This window comes from Cygnus atratus, chromosome 1 (assembly GCF_013377495.2).
Source record: "Cygnus atratus isolate AKBS03 ecotype Queensland, Australia chromosome 1, CAtr_DNAZoo_HiC_assembly, whole genome shotgun sequence".
Lineage (NCBI taxonomy): Eukaryota > Metazoa > Chordata > Aves > Anseriformes > Anatidae > Cygnus > Cygnus atratus.
The window spans coordinates 154,980,984-155,001,633 of record NC_066362.1 but is presented as its reverse complement, the minus strand read 5'-3'; the positions used below and the strand labels follow the sequence as shown (position 1 = coordinate 155,001,633).

The window sequence follows — 20,650 nt, the reverse complement described above, 5'->3', positions numbered from 1 at the left end:
AGCCCTGTAGACACCATGGTGAGTGAAGAAGGAGGAGAAGAGGTGTTGCAGGCGCCAGAGCAGAATTTACCATCAGTGTGAAACCACCACAGATGTATACACTCAAGCACACTCAGAATAGTTGACACATATCTCAAAATTTTTCCACTTGCTGTTTGCTTATGTAAGTGAGATTATAATTCAGATAGATCCCATTTAAATAAACAGATTAAGTTTTGGTTTTGTTTTGTTTTTAGGACATTTGATATTATACATCAATCATGAAAACAGACATATTTGCATTCCATCTATATGAAGTTGTAAAGTTTTATTCGAACTTTTTTTTTTCAGAATTTCTAAGTCCAATTGCACTTTTTAAGTTTCAGAATTTTTAAATACATATATTTCTCATACAAATGTATTAAAAATTTGACAGTCTCTGTTAAGGTGTTGTTAAATCTCCACTGAATGTAGATTTTCACTGTCTTGAGTAGCTTTCAGCTCACTAAATTCTATATGTGCTTTGTAAAGTCGTGTATACACAAAAAAGTAATGATTTTTTTTCTTAAAGTGAGAAAAATGAAACCTATTTATTCAATAATATATAATATAGGAAGTGCCGTTGTGTGCACACCAAAGCTCTGTTTAGTTGCTTTTGCCTCAATGCCCAGTAATTTAAAGGTCAGTACAGGAGCAGAGCTTCTCCCCTACTATACTTTCTTAAGCTATAGCTAGCAGATATTTATAGGCTTTCCAACCTACAGGCTCAGAAATAACTGGCAAATGTTTTTCCATCACCCATTTTTCTACCATTTTGGCATATCCTAAAAACTTGTAGAATAGGTTGTTCTGCTTTGGTGGAGAAAACTGTGCTTTTTACTTCTATTTTTTTCCTTATAAAAATATACTATATTCAAATGACAATGTTTTTAAATGTATTTTGATTTTCTCAGCTTTTTCTTGGGGGAGAAACAAACAAATAAAAACCCTGCAAACTTCCTTACCAGCTGTGATTCGGTATTTAATGTTATACTGAAGAAACTAATGAAAATATTTCTGAAGTTTCTGCCAGCTGTGATTTCCAATAATGCGACAGAAAAGGCATATGTATATTTTCATGTTCATCTTCTACTCTGTTTGAGCTCTGCATACTTTACAAGTAAATAATGATGTTATTCTCTCTGGCTCGTAACAAAACATCCCCAATAATCATAGTACTGGCTTTGAACTGTCAATGAGTGGTGGAAAATGATGGTCTTTATTATTTTGCAAGAGCTTAGGATTCCTAAAATAATTTTCCAAAACGTATTCATAACTGAATTACCAGCAGTATAAAGTTTGTTGTACAGGAGAAATTTTTCATTAAATAAAGAATAATGGTGGACCAAACACAACATGTAGAAAATAGAAGTTCCCAGAAAATAGTTAAGACTGAAACTAAAAGCAAACCAAAAGACAGTTTAAATCGCTAAGTGGATGTGTATTTGCCCCAGACATCCTATTAGTTGGTAGAGGCAGCACAGTTTCCTTAACACAGTGTTTTCCCATCAGGATAGCATTCCACTCAAAGAATATTTTTTCCTGTAAGTATTTTTTTCCATATACTTTTAATTGAGAGCTATGTAAAAATGAAGAAAAAAAATAATGTGTATTTCCTGAGCATGACTTCTCAAGCCTGTCCTGTGCTAATTTCTCCTCTTAACCTAGGTAAATTCACATTGAGAATGTTTGAGTTTGGTAGGAAAAAAAATAAAAAAATAAAAAATAATGAAGTATGAGTAGTCAACCCTACCCGAAATCGCAGGCGTTAAGATAGCTGTCATTACTCCACTGCTGCTCGGAGCTCTAATTTAATCCCAGGCAGACAGATACATCTTCTTTGGTTCTTACACTGAATCTGACACTCTAGGAACACTAAGTCAACACAGATTACTTCTGTTTACATAGATCTGGGGTTTTAGTTATTGTTTTCTATTTTTTCTTTTCTCTAAGCTTTTTCTGAATTTGGCCACTTTTCTCCTGGTATATATTGGGATAAGGACAAGAAGAGTTATTCTTAGTTTTACTTTGCCTTTCATGCTTGCAAACTCACACTACCAGCAATCAAAGTAGTGTTTATAAAGTATATAAAAGTATAAAGTGAAGCTTAGCTCAGGAGCACCGTTAGGGGCAGTTAGTGATTTTGATAGTATAAACATTAAAATTTGCAACCCGACCACTAACAACGTATTTTGTTAATGCATTTAAATATTAATTATCATTTATTACAAAATAAAAATGCCTGTTACAATACTTTTCTCACTACCTGGCATTGCCTATACGTCTGCCTTCTTTTAAGCCAAATAAAATTCTTCCCCTGAATCTTATTAAATTACATTGATATCAGACTTCACATTAGGAGCCTGGTGATACATATGGGCAAAGTGAAGCAAATTTAGTAACACGATTACAAGGTTAGGCCCAAGATTAGTAGTGAAAAGTAGTCTCTAGTAATTGCCTGTGTTTACTTCTACTCACAGAATGCCAAGCCACTGCCTTTTAAATACACTGAATCAATATTCTTACAAACTCTGCTTTTCATGGTTTATAAATAAACATTCTACTATTTGTGAGAGCTATAAATAAAGGTCAATACTGAATGTCACACTGATTCAAAATGTAATTATTGCAGGGAGAGGGGAAAAAATACAACATGCTGATAAATCAGGTAATTAAAAGTCAAAACAAATACTACTTTAATACTGGAAAATATGATTTGCAGGACATGACAGATAAAGAGCTATGTGACCTGTATATTTAACTTCATTAGTCAAAAATATTGGACTTGTTAAAGTCACAAAGGGAAAGGAGATCTAAAATCGACTATAGTTTTCACTAAACTATATTGAGTTAATATATCTTTCCAAGAATGGGATCATATCATGCCATGAATAGATCACATTCTTTTTCCTCTTCCTGTCACATAGTGTTCTTCAGACAGGGATTTAAGGGATTGTCCAGACAGAGGTTTCTCAGGGCTCAGAGACTTCTATGGCATAAAAGGGTGAATAGCATCTGTGCTGGAGTGCTTTGTGGGAAGTATCTTTTGATTTTAGGTTCTCCAGCTGTGCAGGAAATCTCTCCTCCTTTCATGGAAAGAGAAAAGGAAACAAACTAATTTAGTTAATTTGCAGACATTTCATGGGAAAATAAACTATCATAAATTAGATGCTTCCAGATGTCTCAGACTTACTGTAGTGATCTATTTTCCACCTTATGTGCACTGGAGCATCAGATAATCCAGAAGAGTAGCTGAGGAGAAAAGGCTTATAATGAAACAGTGACTCCAACAAAAGCAAAATGGATGTAGGATATCTGCCAAAGTGGTGTATGTCACCTCTGTTAGAATTGTCAGATATAATCAATGGCCTGAGTTCAACTGAGTCATACTGCTCAGCCAGACATTCAGTCTTACTCAATATCATCTAAAAGGTCTACCAACCTGGCTTATTATTCAACACATACCGTTTCATATCTCAAAATTTGCTGTAGCCCTAGTAGTCTTCTAGTTGGACCCATATCATTCATAAACAAAGATCTTCTGATACACTGATTACGGGGCTTTTTCTTAGTTTGTGCATTTTTTTAGATGTCTGTGACACGTAAAATTCAGCTCTACATGAAAATTCTGCCCATATATTCAGAACCAAAATGAAAGTATTTTAGTTTAACAATGTCATTAAACACTATAATGACACATTATAAAAATAATTATTCACATTATTATTATTTTATTTTTTTTAGGAATTTTATTTCTTTAGGTTTTCTCTAGGATTGCCAAGAACCATATTTTATACACAACCCTTCAAATTATTCAAAGCAATTGTGTTTCCCACCTGCAAAATATGTTGATATGGCACCTGCAGAAGCTAAGATGATATGTAGAACTTTTTCAGAGGAATTCCTAAAACAAAGGATAGAACCTAATGCATGTCATTATACATAGCCACGTCGTGATAAAAATAATGATGAAGCAAAGCACACCTAAGAGCTTGCTGACCCTGATAGATTCAGACCCTCTCTGTAATTAATCTTACAGCAGGTTTTAAGTTTTCTGTGTTTTAGCACAGGTGAGTAAAAGAAAATTCAAAAGAATCAAATGGGAAGAGTAAGGATATTAAAAAGTTTGAAGGTTAAGCAATGCAAGAAGATCTGTATCATTCTGCGGTATTCTGACATTATAGAATGACTATTTTTACAGATTGTCTTCATCCTGTTTTGAAAGCATCCTACGGAAGCACTGCTTTCTTTCATGACTGATAAAAGCAAATCATTTTGTTTCTCATATAAGACCAATGCCAGAAAACTAATAGCTTCTTCTACCTTCAGCTTTCTATAGAAAGCATTAGTCAAGGAAATACATGATTTATCTAGAACTCATCAGGAATACTAATTGGACTTTAAATGTGTATCTGTTTAAGCATGTTAGTCAAGAAAGTCATCAGCAACAAATTGAAAAAGGTAAATTTCTTTAGGACTTTAAAATAAGAAGTCTGAAATCAACTAGGTGGATCTAAGTTCAATTTTCAGTTATTCAGAGGTCAGTGAAAGTTGGCTTTATTGTCAGCTTAGGTCTTGCATCTCAAAATATCTCTCCCAGAAAAAGAAAGCTGATATGAATAACAGAATACAAAATGAAGCATTTCAGTGTAAGAATTCTGGTCATTTATAAAATTTTAAACTTATTCCTATTCCCCATTGTCTGCTTTTACTTTACTTTGCTTTGATAAGAAGTTTCTTTTTCCTTTTTTTTTCTTTTTTCTCTTCTGAAAGACTCCAGGTTCATTCCTTGAGTAATAAATGTACCAGACAGAATGGTGGTAGAGCTTTGAATAAAGTTGGGAGGACTGTTTCTGCTCTGCTCTGCATCATATACTGGTAAGAGAGATGTATAGCTGAGAACAACTAAGTATATATAGAGAGAATTTTATTACAGGACAATACACTACCTGTTTTTCATAAGGGTATGCCAACATTTGGCAGCTGGCATATAAGGTTTGCTGTTTCCCAAAACCTCAGCACAGTTTTAGCCTATGAACAACTTCCCCTTTCTTGAAAATGGCTTTGTTTTTAAAATTGCCCAAGACACCCTGATGTTCAGGTCTGTCCTAGTACTGTGCAAATTTGACTTTTGGTCTTTGATTTCAGAAGGTTTATAAATTTTACAGGAAATGGACTTATTCAGGAAGCATATACAAACTTGCAGCTTCATCCTCATTTACATGATGTTCATTATCACCAAGCAACAAAATTTCATCTATACTTGCCTTTGATACTTTTTGTCCCATGATTATTTCATTTGTTTCCATATGTTAGTGTTATCCATGGACCCCAAACCAAGTGTTTAAGGCAGTATCTGGCAAGCTGACAAAGCTAGGCAGGCCGAGTATACATAATTCTCATTTCCTGTTCTCTGCATGCTGGGTTGTTATGCCAAAGTGTTGGCAGTTATCTCCACAGAGGAAGACACTAATCTAGCTTCAGGTGGAAACAGATACTTTCTGCTCCACCTGGACTGTAACAAATCCATGGCATCCACCCAAGGGTGCTGAGGGAGTTGGTGGATGGGATTGCTGAGATGCTTTTCATCATCTATCAGTGGTCATGGTTATCCAGAAAGGTCCTGGAAGACTGGAGACTTACTAACGTGAAGAAGGGTCGTAAGGAGGACCCAGGGAACAAGCCTGTCAGCCCGGCCTCATTTCCAGGAAAGGTGATGGAACAGGTCGTCTTGAATGCAATCACACAGCATATGTGGGAAAAATGGGGGATCAGGCCCAGCCAGCATAGGTTCATGAAAAGAAAGTCCTGCTTGACCAGACTTATCTCCTTCTATGACCAGGTAACCCACCTGGTGGACAAGGGAAAGCCTGTTGACACAGTTTACCTAGACTTCAGCAAAGCCTTTGACATGGTCACTCACAGTATTCTCCTGGAGAAGCTGGCAGCCCATGGCTTACACAGGTACACTCTTTGTTGGGTTAAAATCTGTCTGGACAGCCAGGCCCAGAGAGTGGTGGTGAATGAAGTGAAATCCAGCTGGTGACCAGTCATGAGTGGTGTCCCCCAGGGGTCGGTGTTGGGGCCCATTCTCTTTAATGCCTTTATTGATAATTTGGATGAGGGAATTAAGTGCACCCTCAGTAAGCTTGCAGATGACAACAAGCTGGAGGGAAGTGTCAATCTGCCAGAGGGTAGGAAGGCCCTGCAGAGGGACCTGGACAGGTTGGATTGAGGGGCAGAGGCCAATGGGATGAATTTCATCATGGCTAAGTGCTGGGTCCTGCACTTTGGTCACAACAACACCATGCAACACTACAGGCTTAGGGGAGAGTGGCTGGAAAGCTGTGCAGAGGTGAGCATTGTGTTGGTCAATGCTCGCCTGAACATGAGTGTGCCCAGGTGGCCAAGAAGGCCAATGGCATCCTGGCTTGTATCAAGAATAGTGTAGTCAGCAGGACCAGGGAGGTGATCGTTCCCCTGTACTCAGCTCTGGTGAGGCTACACCTTGAGTACTGTGTTTTGTTTTGGGCCCCTCAGTACAAGAAAGACATGGAGGCCCTGGAGCATGTCCAGAGAAGGGCTACAAAGCTGGTGAAGGGCCTGGAACACAAGTCCTGTAAGGAGCGTCTGAGGAAACTGGGGTAGTTTAGTCTGGAGAAGAGGAGGATCAGGGGAGACCTTACTGCTCTCTCCAACTACCTGAAAGGAAGTTGTGGGGAGCTGGGGGTTGGCCTTATCTCCCAGGTAATTAGTGATGGGACAAGAGGGAATGGCCTCAAGTTGTGCTGGGGAGGTTTAGGTTGGAAATTAGGAGACATTTCTTCTCAGAAATAGCAGTCAGACATTGGAACGGGTTGCCCAGGGAAGTGGTGGCACCACTGTCCCTGGGGATGTGCAAGGAAAGGTTGGACCTGTTGCTTAGGGACATGGTTTAGTGGGTGATATTGTTGGTAGAGGGATCGTTGGACCAGATGATCTTGGAGTTTTTTTCCAACCTTAATGATTCTATGATTCTAGTTCAAATTGAAGTTTTATGCATTCAGTTTGTAGAAGAAAGCCTAAGCCACAAAAAACATAGATCTGAATTTCACAAACACAGCCTTCAGTATTAAAGTACAAGAAAGAGAGAATTTTCAGACTGTATTCTTCTCTTCAGTAATTTGCTGGCTCAACTGTACTGCCAATCAGTGTGATGTTATGGCACATTGTAATAGCTGTGATGAACCCCATTTTTCAGACATGACTCAAAATAAGTGAATGCATATGGATCTGAGTACTTGGTCTTCTTTGTCTGGGGAATGCAATAATTGACCAACTTTGATCTGTGGCATCTAAGATGTACGAACTCAAGACAGCTCACACCTAGGAGCCATGGAAACAATTAAGGAAGTTTTGCAACTCAAGTGCAGTTTTCTTTTAGCTCTATGATCTTCAGTGTTGATGCAACACTGAAGGCAATTAGGTTGGAGCAAGTCTGATTTGAATTTGAACTGATGTTTTCTTTGGTGGCTAGTGTAACTAGTTTTTCTTTGGTGGCTCGTTTGATATCCAAGATAGAAGAAATCCAAGGCTCACTGCTGCCTTTAGTTGTGGAGATCTTAATGTAAACTTCAAGGGAGTAACCTACCACCACACAGAGTGTGGGAAGACAAAACAAAAGGATTTTCAGAAAACTCCTAGCAGCCCATCCATTGTGTGTAAGATCTAGTTTAGTAGGAAAGACAAGCACCTATGTGTCTTTCATCATCTCACATCTGTTTTTTAAGGAACAGTTCACATCTGCTTTTAAAGAAAAACATAAAATAAACAGATCACAGGACAAACTACTCTCCAAAACTTCCACACTGATCCTCAATTAGACTGTCAGTGTATGCAGTTAAATTAATATAAAATCATCCCATGCAATTTTGTTGAAAAACTATGTAGAAGTTTAATACTTTCCTGAAGCATATTCCATCATCTGCCAAGAGAGACATTGCAAACTGTGGAGCACAGTCTCTGCAGTTCCTAAGAGCAATTCCTGTACCCTGTAGTAATTCATTACAAATAGAAGAGCAGAAAAGATTATATACATGAAGAAAAAGGTGAAAAAAATCCACTGCTTCAGCTGACTTCATAAATTCTTGCTCACTCTGAGTGAGTGAATTGGCTAGCAGGGTTTGTTAGCTACCTACAGACTGGTACAGGCACAACATGTATAAAAAGCAATGAAAAGGATAAATACATGAAAATGTATTGATATCCATCATTCACTTTTCATCCCTCTATTATTTATTTGTAAGAGTTTTTACTCTATGAGTTAAAACAATCTGTGAACATTTTTTGAACAACAGCTATAGAGCAACACCATAAAACACAATTCAAAAGAAAAGTTGTCAGAAAATGAAGCTCTGCTAGAGACTAAACTTTTTAAAGTTTTGAATATTTCCCTTTTATCATCCCATCTGCAGAGAGTCAGTGCTACAAGGACATTCCCTTAAGCAATACCAGTACAGTGTGGAGGTTTATGAGCCAAGATACACATCAAAAAGAATTTTAATAAGCCTTGACAGATATATTGCATTAATAGTGCTGATGTAGTGAGGTAGGACCTATGCAGTGGGGTGTGTAAAATACTAAGGTATTTTTACTGTTGGCTAAGGTATGACACAGAACAGACTGTCATTTGGTAGAAGAAATAAATATGTTAAAATATATTGAATTAGTTTTTTTTTTTCATGATCAAATTTCTTTTCTTGGTAAATGTGTGTTGCTCCTTAGAAGGAAGAGTAAATATCTATCAAGGAAAGATTAAATCTCCATAAAGTGAATGAATTTACTGCTTAATCAAGTCATGATTCATTTCAACACTTGAATCTCTTGTCCTCTCTTTAGGCAGGTACACACAGATGCGCAGAGTGCCATGTTGGAAACTAAAGTAGTGGAAGAACTCACCATGTTCTATGAGCAGTGAATTGGACTCTCTTCCTTTCCAATTAATAAATTGATAATGGTTGAAATCCACTTACATATGTTTAGGTTCAAATATATTTCATTATGTAAATAGAAAGAGAGGAATAGTTTTTACATATATGCACACAATTTAACTGCAGGCAGTAGCACACAAATTTTTCCATTTAAGCTCATGACTGTGTGCTGTTACCATCTGATGGTTATTTGTTGCTTTATGTGAAATGTTGGTATGTACATAGATGGCAGAAAGCATTTTTTGGTCCAGTATCTTTAAGACAATCTTAATAGAGAGGAAAACATTCAGTCAACAAGTACAGAGAATTACTTTAGGCTTCTGAACCAGTTTTAGATTTGATAGGTTTAGTTTTGTCTATTTTAGATCAAAGATGAAGCACTGCTTGGAATCACATGTCCTTGCTCATTTTTTATCAATGATTAAGAACTCAAGTCTGCTATGCTGTCAGGATGATACCCTTTAAAGAAGTGAGAATAAACAAATGTCTTCTAATGGAGCTTTCACTATTATGCTTTTATCAACATGTATTTGCAGCATCAGCCAAAAAGCTTCAGAAGTAAAATGTTTCCTAAATGTTCTAAGATACTCAAACGTAATGCTATAATTAACATGACAGTGGCAAATGGACAGGCATGAGAAGAACAGAAATTCTGGCAAATGAAGACACGCAGAAATGTGTTTATTACCAAGGAAAGTTAAAGGCTAATAGTGCAGAGAAGATTAAGAGGGTTTAGAAGCTGCTGAGAAAATAGGCACCTCTAGGAATTCATGTCTTGTGTAAGATGAATCATATTAAATAGCTGATAGTCCTTGTCCAGTGAAGGAGAGGAAAAAGAGGGAACCGAACCACTACTGTCTGTTCAATACATGGACCAGAATGTAACTAGTCCAAGGTAAAACTGCCTGATGATGTGGACATCCCAGCAACTTAGTGAAACTTTCTTTACACCCAAAGATGGGAATTACTTAAGGCATTCTTGTCAACTTTTTTAATAGAAGTCTTACCGTCTTTTTTTTTCCTTCTCACACAACTGCAGAAAATACATCCATACATTTTACTTGTAATATTTATTTTTTAATGAATTTATATTTCATATTTTTAAAGGACTCATTAAGCTAGCATTTATTTACCATGGTTAGGAGTCTAGAGCACTCTAGATAAAGTAGAAATGAGAAATATAATTTGAAATTAAAACAGACAGGAAAAAAAAAAAAAGCTGACTTCTTAGAAATGAAAAGGTGCTGACTCTCAGTATTAACTCACCCTTACAAGCATCACAAGGTAAATTCAGTCTTTAAAGACATACTGTTTTTAAACTTGTGTAAGCATGACAAGAATAACTATATTTGGAATAGAACAAAGCCATCTGTGTTGTATGGCATTACAGAAATCAGGAATAGTGAAGATACATTTCTTAGAGCCCAGAGTTACTTTTTGTCTATATAAATTTTCACTCTCACTTGTAGAAAAAAATAAAATAAAATGAAATAAAATAAAATAAAATAACAGTAATAGTTTCTTCTTGAATAACAGGCACACAATCTCTCAGTGATCATAAGCTAATTTTACAGATGATGGATAAAGAATAAAGTAAGACAGAATCAACCTTAATTTCCTTAAGATATACATAAAATGTGTTGTTTCATAATTCATTTTCCTGAAGTCAGACTATTAAAAGTGGGAGTGCTGTTGAACTGAAATGGAAAATGTCCTCTTTAATCTGTTGCTCCAGATGTATGTAGAGTATTCATTACTAGAATAAGGAGACCTTGTGAATTAAATAACAGGTGATGTGACAAAAGAGGAAAGGGAGTCTATGTTTTTTAGAGTTCAGCTGCTATGCACACGTATAACAGAATTGCAAATTGATTTTCTTAACAATTGTTAGGGAAAAGTGCCCTTAAATTAGTGATGTTACAAAATAACTACAAAAGTAATATGCAAGAATCTACAGTTGTTGGTTTGTATTTTCTGAGACAAATAATGCACGGTTATAGAAATTTCAAGCTGCCAATTTGGATTTCTGTCAACATTAATATTATTGACATTGTTTTTCCAAGATAGGAACCCATATCCCAATACAACCAATTTTGCTATGATTGCTGTCAAAAGTATAGTGGCATTTTTTGGCATGAGGAAAATGTGAGGATTTTTGAGCAGCTGCCTCAGAGGAAATGATGGTCTGAGAACAATAACGGGAAAAAAATCTCAGTTCTTTATCTCTTTACTGTGAGTGAAGTGGTCAGAAACAGACACTGGCAGGTAACAGCTGCAAGGCACTCAAGAGCTGCTTCTGTCAATATTCATATGATAGGGTTTTCTAACACAGAATCTGAAAACAGGTGTAATTTCAAGAGAACAAATCTGAGCTATTGTAAAAGTATTTTATTTTTTCCCCAGTATCAGATAACTTAAAACAATTATCCCTACTAATATATATATATATATATATATAATTAAAAAAAAAAAAATTGCAGATAAATTTGTTACTTCAGTATCAATACAGTTGTACCTTGGTATTTTGTAGTCCAAATATAGTTATTTTCCATCTAGCCAGATAGATTTGCTTTGGAGTATTATTAATTTTGGGAAATGGACTGGGTTTTTTTGTTTATTTGTTTTTTCACTTTGGGAAAATAATTTTCATTAGCTTGGTTTGTTTATCTATTGTTGTTTGGTTGTGATTGCTGTTTTGTTTTGTTTTACTTAAGAGTTGATAGATCGGTGGGTTTTCCTATTTGTTACAGAGCATGAAATGGACCAGGCAAAGGAGTTACTGCATCAGTAAATGCACACAGCCATTTTCAGGATGTGCCTGAGCATTTTAATAGGTCTCATCTCAAAGCATGGGGCTTAGCTAATGAGAGAATTGACTTCAGATTGCTCCATAAATTGTATCCTGGTGTAATCAGAAAGGCATAAACTGATTTACTGTGACAGAAATCTCTTCTACCTCAGAAAGCTGTGGGAATGGTAGGCTGCATAATTAGAGTTCTCTTTTCACTATATTTAAAGGGGAGCTTCAGTTGGAACAAGTAGCCTAGATTAGCCTGACCCTAATGTGAAAAGAGAATGAACTGTTTGAACGTGTGATCTCCTTTCTGTATCCTTTATCAATTGCTCTACTTCATGGTGTAGTAATCCTAAGAGTACGTAAAATGAGTCAGATACTATATATCGTCTATATTGTATGTACACTGGAAAATGAGACATACTATATAGTGAGTTTCAACTATGTACTCATGAGACTAAAACTTTAAAATGTGTCAAAAATTGTGCATACTTGTGTCAAGAGCTACTTTCTGAGCTAGAGATTAATTCCTCAAAAAGAAAGATCTCACCTCTATATTTCCATAAAAGGAAAAACTATATATACTCCTGTTTCTCTTATGCACGTCACTGAAACTTTAGGAAAGATTTCTCATAAGGAGAAAAAACATCTCAAAAGGCTTACTGAACTAAAAAGTTAAGAATTTTAGATGAAAGCTAACCTTTTCTGACTTATTTATTTTTATAGTGGTTTATTCAGATCTACAGTTCTGAACTATCTTTGAACAGGGAGACACCTTGGGTTAGCTCAGCTAGTCCAGTTCATTATGCAAAAAACCATTACCTTCCTGAACAGAATTCCAGATGATCTTAAATTTAGGTTAACCTACATATGCAAGTTTGGAGTGTCTTTGCCAAAAGTTTTTTCAATATACAATGAAAAAAGATAAGCATTTCCAGAAAGGAGTTCCAATCTTCTGTCATGCAAATTGACCTCAGGACATTGCTGTGTTTCTTCACCAACTGCAGAGGAGAGAATAACTCTTCGTGTATTTTCTTCCTTCAGATTTCTTGGTTAAGTGCACAGTACTAGAAGGGAAAAAATCTAGCTTGTCAATATTAAAAGGTAATAGAGGATTTTGTAACTATTAAGTTAAAGGTTGATAGAATTTTAATCATGAAATCTTATATTTAGTACTCCTTAATTAAGTAACTTAAATACAATTGTTAAGGACATTTTAATCAGTATTTATTAGTTAGCAATCGTGGGAATGATTTCTGAGAGGAGAACAAACCAAGACAATGATTTTCTGTGGAAATTAGCTGGTTTAAAGGCAACAACTGCACAGTCTTAATGTATTTAAATTTTCTGATTTATTAGCAGTGTTGACTGAAAAACCACAAACAAATAAACATATAGATCATCAAATAAGTTTGAGTAAAAGTAGACTAATCTTACTTTACTCGTAATTGTATTTCTGAAAATCCTTTGAAATACTCAGTTTTGTAAATTTTAAATTAATTATTCTCAGTATTTATAAGAGGAACTTGCTGTTAGCTGGTCACCAGCTGAAAATTTTTGGTTTTCAGTAAAGGATACAAAGATATGGCTAGCTAGTCAGGCATAGAATTTCCTATTAAAATACACAGTCTGAGAATAAGTCAATGGTAAATAATTGTTTCTTAAATTCACATATGCAAATACTATTGAATAATTAAGATACTGACAGAAATAGAAATAGATCAGTGTTAGAAAAATATCTTGAATCTCATAACCTGTACAATGTACAATATTTCCTCGGATATACTGATTAAGGTCATTACACGGGGTACTATTATGTTTCTAGCCATAAACTTCTGGAGTAATATATTTTCTGTTTTTATCTTGGTCTATATCTCACATCCTCCTTGCTCCTCCCCCGCATCCCACATAACTCAAGCAATAATTAATAGTTGAGGAGTTTTGTGGGTTTTTTGTTGTTGTTGTTGCTGTTGCTGTTGTTGTTTGTTTGTTTGTTTGTTATTTTGTTTTGAGAGGATTTGTTGACTTAAATCTAACCAAGTTTAGATGGCTTATTGACTAGGAGTACTGTTAATTCCAATCAGCAGTACAGATATAAGTTACACATTCCAATGTTATATCAACTGCTTCAGGAAAGGCATGAAATGGAGATCAAGTTCAAGAAACATTTTTACTCAGTACTATACTGCACTTGCTTACACTGAGAAGCTCTTAGATTTTATTCATCTTTTTCCTTCTGACTTTTGGGGTGTTTATGGTTAATATTCTGCAATTAGCAGAGGTCACTGTAGCACTTACATTAAAAGCATCACATAACCACGAGTGTTAAGTATGCTGGGAATACAGTTTGTGTCTGTACAACTTAAGAATTTATATTGTTAGAAAGGTTTCTAAAACAGTACTTTAAAGAGTTATGTAAAAACTTATGTAAGTATATAAAAGGATACATAACTTTGGTTGGCACAAAAAATTGTGACCAACAGGAACTAGTGAGATGACTAAAGTGTGAGAAATGTGCCCATTTAAATTGCTTTTTGTGAAGTACTACTTAATATCTCATAATCAGTCACAATATATGCTTGGTTTTCTCAAGACAACTTTTATATATATGTGAATCTTGGGCTCTGATACCCTACTTTATCTGTACTTGAGACAGTTTTTTCCCATAAATATGTGTTGTATGAGCACTGGTAGATTGTACTCTTTGCTGTGTATGCTGTACACCTGTGTTTTTAATGGGCTGCCCTGAATACCTACAGCAATTCAACCTTTCTCTGGTGGAGTCAAGTGCTTGAAACCACCGTGTCATCCTCTCATTCATGTCTCTCATTTGGATTGGGCACTTGGCACTGATATGTCACTCTCTCAAAAAACAATGCTTTTCATGCAGATGAGACAGCCTTGGCAGTGCAATATATTGTCCCCACCTTTACCCAGAGCTGACTGGCAGCTGCGTCCTGGAAAACTGGCATCTTACTTTGCAAGCGGCATTATTCCATCCATAGGCAATCAGGAGGCTCAGCAGCAAAATGATCACAAATGGATATCAGCTGTTAACATTCAAGAACTGATTCCAAGTCATTGGGGTTGGCTAGGAGCATGAAGTCTTTATTCTCTTTATTACTAAATGCAGAAGTCTCTGTTACACGCAGCTTGCTGTCTTTCACATAAATAAATCCAGACTGAAGAATAATCTTCCATATAATATTTACTGATATCTGTGCTGTTTCATGAATAGATAGAGAGATACAGTTTTCAGGAATATTTTGCATTGAAAAGTTAGAAAATGTGCAAAACATTGGCTTTGATATCTTATCTTTACTGTGAATTTGAGAAGCAGACAATAGTCAGTAGTGAAATAAATAATAATAAATGAATATTTCATACCACTGTCTTTTCAGAATGAAAGATAGGAAATAAATGGGTTATCTGAGCCTTGCCTGTAGTGTTGGGTTTAGACCATACCTTCTTCACCAGGAAATCAGAAAATACAATAAAATAGTGAAATAGAAAACATATGACTGACAACTGGCTCACCATTTGCAAAAGTGATTTTGATATGAAAAATATGTCTGAAGCCATTCTGAATTTCTCTTTCATCTCATATTTATTTATCATATTCAGCCACTTTTAACAGATTTCTTAAAAAAAAAAATGGAAATTTGAATTAGTAAAGCTGAATGTTAACATAGGTTCTGTTTGGCTCTAATGAACATCCTCTGAGCCAGATTCCCTATACTGTTCTGTTTTGTCTCCAGCTGGACGGGATATTTGTAATGAGGATCTGGATACTGTACTGAACATTTGTGGGGAGCTAGAAATAAGAACAAAATTCAGTTCTATTTCCCATAATTCTGTGGAGCTAATAGTGTTAAGAAATGTGAGAAACACTGGTCTTTGATTTTTTCTTACTAGACAAATATGACACCGAATGCATATAGCTGGCTGGAATGTTAATAATATGATGACATTTTTGCATACTGTATTCTCAGACTGGAAATTAATTTTGATTTATCACACAGTTTTTAGAGCAATTTTATTTGACCTTTTTAAAATACTACCTCCATTTATCTCTGGGTAGCTGACAAAGTCTCTTTTCTCTGTGACATGTTAGAAAATATGAAAATCAAGGTTGGTTTTATATTACTGGCCTCACATATATAGTTATATTATTAAAAAACTGTGTCAGCCTTAGCCTTCTTAAGCAGGCTCATGAATTGCACCCAGAAATTTCTCCCAATATTATTGGAACTTTAATTGCCTCTCTAGTCAGTCCAGCTATATGGATAAGACAAAAAGAATACAGGACTAACTTCTGGCTTCAAGGTTAAGAGGTACAGATTAAGTCTAAATTCATACCCAAAATAAATGTCTTTTTTTTCTAACTGGAATGAGTAAGCTGAGGTCCTGGAAAAAAAAAAAAAAAAAAAAAAAAAAGGAACGTTACATGCCAATTTCCAGCATGTCTCCCTCCTTTCACAGGAAAGTATGTTATCACAGTCACTGCATCAATTTTTGGCTGGACTTTGTGCTGTGATAACCAGAAGAGTGGTAGTACGTAATAAGCTGCCTGCCAACTCAGGGGAGAAAACTCCCAGTGAGGTAGGGAAGTACACAATAACCCTGCATGGAAGGATTTACCCAAATCAAGGCTTTCCTCCAGCTGCTCCAGAAATCTCTGGCACACAGTCTCTTGCACTGTGGACTGCCCACCAGCACAGCTAACAGTACAGGAAATCTTTTGAAGCTCCAGCAAGTGGCAAATTCATAGAATCATAGAATCACAGAATCGTTAAGGTTGGAAAAGACCTCCAAGATCATCTGGTCCAACCATCCCCCTACCACCAATGTCACCCACTAAACCATGTCCCTAAGCACTCCGTCCAACCTTTCCTTGAACACCCCCAGGGATGGTGACTCCACCACCTCCCTGGGCAACCCATTCCAATGCCTGACTGCTCCTTCTGAGAAGAAATGTCCATGAAAGGGAAAGAAAATATTGTCAATGCTTTGCTCACAGCACAGTCTAAGGTTATGAGAATTCAGCCTTACAAAACATAGGACCAGATTTTTTTTTTCAAAAAGAACTGGAACATCAGCAGGTGGAGCTGTCTTAGTTTATAACCCCTTGTATTACAAAGTCAACCTATATTAGTAAGCTGACAAGGTGAAGTCAGCATGAGAATTAGCTATTTGACAAGTTTTCTGGGCCTTTATTTCAAGGAGTGGAGATGGCACTAGTCATAGGGAGGGTGCTGTACAACTGAGATGATGTGGGTCTGATGCTGTGTATGGGTGCCTGTTCAACATATTAGCGGTGTTTAATGAAGGTTACACTTTCTCCACTTCATCATAATATATCCATATCTGGGCCACAGATCTTCTTATTCAAGAGAGATGTCATGCCCATGAATAATCCTGGCAACATTTTAAACCAAAATACAGTTTGGGTTTATGGACTTTTCCAAACTATCCTCACACAGAAAGAATTACAGATGTCATTTATTTTACTTGTAAAGACAGAGCTGAAGTTCTCCATACATTTCTTGATCCACGGTGTAGATAGGATTGCTGTTACCATGCGTTTACAAGACCTCTAAAGCTGACTAACTACACATAAAATAGTAATATCAGAGAGCATCCTGTTAAAAACAAAGAAACTAGAAAATGATCCAGATGCAGCTGCATCTCAGAATTACTTCATATGCTGGCTATTAAACATCTTGCAAATGCTGTTGACTCCTCTTGAATGCAGTTCTTTTTAACTGTACACTAATCCTATTTGTATGCAGTAGTTATGTAAATTTCTAAGGTTTTTTTTCCCTAGCATATTGGACTTGTGTACAAGAGATCCTGATGATATTATGATTCATTGGAGGAACATTATTGTGTATAAAATATTGTACAGAGAGAGGCATGACAATCAATGCAAAATAGTATTATGAATCTCAGGTGGATGTCTGAGACTTTCATATAGCTTAAAAGAAACAGAAAAATCTCTAGTAAACTTTTCTCCGAATATGAATTTCAAAAGCATCCTTTATGTTCTATCCAATGAGAACTCTGTTTTTTTTTTCATGTTTGATGTTCTGTTACTGTTTGTAACACATTTAAGTATGTTGATTTTGCACATTACTTATGACTCAGTAAAAAAATTAAGATACTCAGATTTATTTTTTTTCTTTTTTTTTTTTTTAAGAAAAAGAAAAATGATTATGAAGGCTAAATCCTTCCTACTCTAAATAGAAATGATGTCTTTTTGATCCTAATGTTCTTTAGAATTGGGACTAATAAAATATTCACAATAAACTAATTGAAAAAGATTATTGAATTATGTAGACTGATGTTTTGCTAAAATGAAATGATTTTAATTTTTGAGAGAAGCCTGAATCTTTCTAATGGAAACTGTTACTCTTTCATTGCAATCACTAAAATAAGATTCACTTTTGCATATTATGTAGATGTCATAAAGGCTAAGAGTTTTTAGAGCAGATAGAGATTTAGGGACCTCAATCTGAGACACAGCACAAAGTGAGAATCTCCGAATTCTGAAACTATTTAGCTGTTTTTTAAAAATGTAGACTCTGAAATGTTCATCATTTGGATACATGGATCCCCTACCTACTTTTCAAAATCTTGGCTTAATGTTTATAGAAAGCAAATGTTTTCACTCTAAATCACTTTTTGCTTTAAAGAAGACACTGCTCAATTAAATTATTAGTTTGAGTCAGAGGTGATTTTTACAGAATAGGTAAGTCTTCAGGAAACTCCAGGCTATCTAGACTCCAGGCATATCTAGGCCTCTGAGTTATATTTGTTTCACCATTCTTTGCAAGGTGACCTGGTAATTTTGGGATGTTTTCTTTCCTTGAATGTATTTACATTTTTACCTGTAATAATCTCACAGCATATTTTTCCCAGAGCAGTTTGGCAGCATGAGCACAAGCATGGGGTATTTTGAGACCAGCAGCTTGGTGATTAGAGAGAGAAGATCTCAGAATAAAGTTTGTTTCTATTGACTTTTCCTTTCTGGCTTGTTCTTTTCCTTCTTGGTTTTATTTCTACTAGTTCAACACAAGCTAAAAGCATTGAATTATTATCAATTAATTATGAATAGTCCTTTGTGTAAAAGTTGGGCTGGTGACCTTAAAAGAACTGAGTCTAATCTCTGTGCAGTAGAAATTTTATGAGACCATAGGTATAGCACTGCAAACATGGTTTTTCAGATGGCTATTTGTAAAATACAGGAAAAAATACACAATGAGTAGGGGGATCCTCCTTTGAAATATAAGAAAATTATATATAAATAACTATTTTATTTCTAAAGAATTGCAGATAGCAGTTTCCTGACTCAACAAGGTCGTGCTGGATGAAGGATTGTGTACTGACAAACAAACATCAATCAATCATAAAATAAAAGGATACTGTTCAGATTCAAATGGGTGTAACAGGATTGTATTCAGTTCAGTCTGGAAAAGATTTAAGAACAGTCTATTTTGAATTGAAAATATATTCCTGGTGTCCATGTATCAGCAGTCCAGAAATGATATTGAAACAGTGGTGAAGGCTCAGAGCAATGACATAATAATTAGAAGTAACTAAAATATACCTCATAAGAAGAGACTGAAGAAATTAAGTCTATTTCTGGAAGGAAGGAAGGAAGGAAGGAAGGAAGGAAGGAAGGAAGGAAGGAAGGAAGGAAGGAAACAGCATGATTTAATCATGTCTTTTACACATATGTTCCCCACATATATGGGCAAACAGCAGGTTGATGATTGAAGAGTATTGCTTTTAAATGACAAAGATACATGAAGATCCTCTGGCTGAGAACTGAAACTGGACAAATTCAGGCTTTATTCAGTACAGACATTTTACGTTTTACATTACAAGGATAATTATCCATAGAAACATCTATTCAGAGGTTATGATGTCCTTTGTAGCATGTGAAATTTTAAATATTAAATTGACTATTTTTCAGAATAGCTTTTTTCAAAAAGATCTGCTGGGTTTTTAATCTAGTTATTTGATTTGAAGTAGGAATTCATTCCAAGAAGTCTTACTGACTGTGTTTTGATAGTCTTTAAAGCAGATGACTATTCTGCCCCTTCTGAGTTTAAAATCCTTTTGATAAAAAGGGTGAGAACTGTAAAGAATTACTTTAATAAGGTTATGTGCAAATTTAGCCTGATCACACTAATTTACAAAGTATTACAGCTGCACTTTGAGCACCCAGATAAAATAGCATAGAACAGACAGTAACGGACACTTGTCCTGAAGTCTTTTTATAATGTTTTGATCCTGTGTCTAAGGGCAATGAAATACTCCCCAGAAAACTTAACAGTCTGTGATTTAGTGGAAGTTGTGTGACCTAAGTGGACTGCCTGATATCATAATTAATGCTGATAACAATAATAATCTGTAATTTTGTAGTGTATATAAACCCACATTCTTAGACTGCAGACCCCATGTGCTGGGTGCTGTACACAGATTTTTCATTCAGAACCTATGTATGCAAAGGGAATTCTCCATTTTACATTGTTTGCATAACCTTACCAGGACAGATCACTGCAAAGCAAAGCCTATGACTCATATTGTTTCTAATTCACAAAGACTGTTCCTCGCTGTGCCCAAGTCACACAAAAGACAAAGACAAAGTCTCTTCCTACTGCTGTTAATTTCATAATGTAAAATAGATCCTTAGATGGTGGAGTTCATGATCTCCAGGACCTCATCTCCATGGTAAAATATAGGGCCTTCCTGTCTATCAAACAGGAGCTGTGTAGCTTTACCACAGATTATAACCTAGATTAAAGCAGCAGAATACACAGTTGGGAGCTTCAAAGCTCTTACAAATTTGGAAATAGGACTT

General features: G+C 35.6%; 1 protein-coding gene across 1 annotated transcript in view; it reads left to right on the top strand.

Annotated features, from left to right (window-relative positions):
* GPC6 (glypican 6) overlaps positions 1-20,650 on the top strand; it is an 805,110-nt gene that overhangs the window by 448,728 nt on the left and 335,732 nt on the right. The gene's annotated exons all lie outside the window — the stretch shown is intronic.